At 42.6% G+C, this 2,236-nt stretch overlaps 1 protein-coding gene across 1 annotated transcript in view; it reads right to left on the reverse strand.

Annotated features, from left to right (window-relative positions):
- Positions 1 to 2,236, reverse strand: part of MARCH11 (membrane-associated ring finger (C3HC4) 11) — a gene marked incomplete at its 5' end in the record, with an annotated part of 116,088 nt that overhangs the window by 514 nt on the left and 113,338 nt on the right. The gene's annotated exons all lie outside the window — the stretch shown is intronic.

Raw genomic sequence — 2,236 nt, forward strand, 5'->3', positions numbered from 1 at the left:
AATAGTCAATTATCTGTTATTCAGCATCATCAAACAAATTGGTATTCTGACTACTCAAATATTATGTCTAATGGCAAGCTACTATCTGTATTACACAGGTGTAGTCAATATTCAAAAATAAGAATCTACTGCCATGCAGACAGTAAGGTCATCTTGGGTACAAATTACTTGCTTCATTTTGGCACAGGGTATGCTTAGGTATTTATTATGCTGCCTTAGGAGAACCATCAGGGCCTCCCTGGTGGCTCAGACAATAAAGAATCTGCCTGCAATGCAGGAGACCTGGGTTTGATCCCTGGGTCAGGAAGATCCTCTGGACAAGGGAATGGCAACCCAACTCCAGTATTCTTGCAGGGAGAATTTCATGGACAGAGGAGCCTGGTGGGCTACATGGAGTCCATTGAGTTGCAAAGAGTCGGACACCACTGAGAGACTAAAACTAACCCTAGGAAACCATCAGGTTCATTTATACAACCGGCATATATTTCACGAGTGCCCACTGTGAGCCAAGCAACGTGTCAGGGGCTTGGTCTGTGTTGTCAACTTGATTTGTGAAACAGAGGTCAAGCTCACTGCCATCTCCGCAGCTTGTAAAATGATGACACGAAGGAGGTATGAGCAAACCTTCTGCTACTTTTCCTCCCCTCAACAATTCAACAAACATTTATTAAGCGTCTACTTGAGAGCTTTGGGGCTTTCTTTGTGGCTCGGCTGGTAAAGAATCCACCTGCAAAGCAGGAGACCTGGGTTCGATCCCTGGATTGGGAAGATCCCCTGGAGAAGGGAGAGGTTACCCACTCCAGTATTCTGGCCTGGAGAATTCCATGGACTGCAGAGTCCACAGGGTCACAAAGAGTCGGACACAATGCAGTGACTTTTATTTTCACTTTCTTTCTTTTGAGAGCTTTACTTATATCATTTCATTCAGTTTTCACTACACCCTTATGAAGCAAGTGCCAGCATGTTCTCCATTTTACAAGTCAATTGCTCAAGAGCACACTGGTGGCAACAGTGAAGCAGGGATTCAGACCCAGGCTGGCGAGCTCCAGAATCTCTGATGCTATACAGTGCACGGGTGACCACACACTTCTGAGACAGACTCTCAGGAAGGTAAACAAGATAGCACAGGAACCTCGGGGACAGCAAACTGACCATCTGTAAAGGCGGTGCCCCGATACATGGCTCCATCTCCACCATCCACCCGAGATCCCAGCACACCCTGCATTTTTCACACATTTACATTTCACCACATAATCTAAAAGCTTTTGAATCTGTGACCCATCACAACAAGTCCCTGGTGGAGAGGTCCCTTCAGATAGAAAAGCGAGAAGGAGTATCTCTTAGAGGAATGTGAAATTCCATTGAAAGTTGGAGGTGAGGCCAATGGAGTCTTTCTGAAAAAGGAATATGGCACGTAAGGAGAATGCGTCAGTTGACACAATCACATCTAACCAAAATTTGAAAATGAGAAGATCCTACCACCTCCCAGCATTTAGAATCTTGGGTGCATGTCCTAGAAAACTCATGTCATAAATAAGAAAAAGGAAGCATGTAAAAAATGTTTTATACATGTGTGTGTATTTACGAAAAAAATCACAAACAATCTCAATGTCCATTACATTGAGGGGGATTACATTGGAGAGAGGCTTCAAAGAGGGCTTTCTATTGAACCTTTCATATCTTTTTTTAAGCTTGGTGGTGGGGATGTGAATGTTCAATGTATTATTCTATATGCTTTTGTGTACCCAAATAATTGATAACTTCAAAAATAATGGGAAATTTATTGGGAAAATTGATCTAAGATGGGTTGAGGAACAGACAACAGAAGAAGGGGGATAAATAAGGAGTTTACCACATTCATGTGAGGAGCAGAGTGTCAGCAGTAGGAGAACACAGAGAAACAAAGAAAGAAACTTGTCAGAGGAAAAACTGACAGAAATTGTAAATGCAAGAAGGGGAAAAATCAGTCTCCCATTTTTAAGGCTAGAAGAACGGGTGACTGAAAGAATGATAACCTCCCATACAGACAATGAGTTTAGTGTTTGGAACAAGTTTTTTGGGGGGAGATTTTTTTGGTCAAATAAGACATCTATTTCTGCTTTACTGACTATGCCAAAGCCTTTGAATGTGTGGATCACAATAAACTGTGGAAAATTCTGAAAGAGATGGGAATACCAGACCACCTGACCTGCCTCTTGAGAAACCTATATGCAGGTCAGGAAGCAACAGTTAGAAC

Source organism: Bison bison, unplaced genomic scaffold (genome assembly GCF_000754665.1).
Source record: "Bison bison bison isolate TAMUID 2011002044 unplaced genomic scaffold, Bison_UMD1.0 scf7180017864440, whole genome shotgun sequence".
NCBI lineage: Eukaryota > Metazoa > Chordata > Mammalia > Artiodactyla > Bovidae > Bison > Bison bison.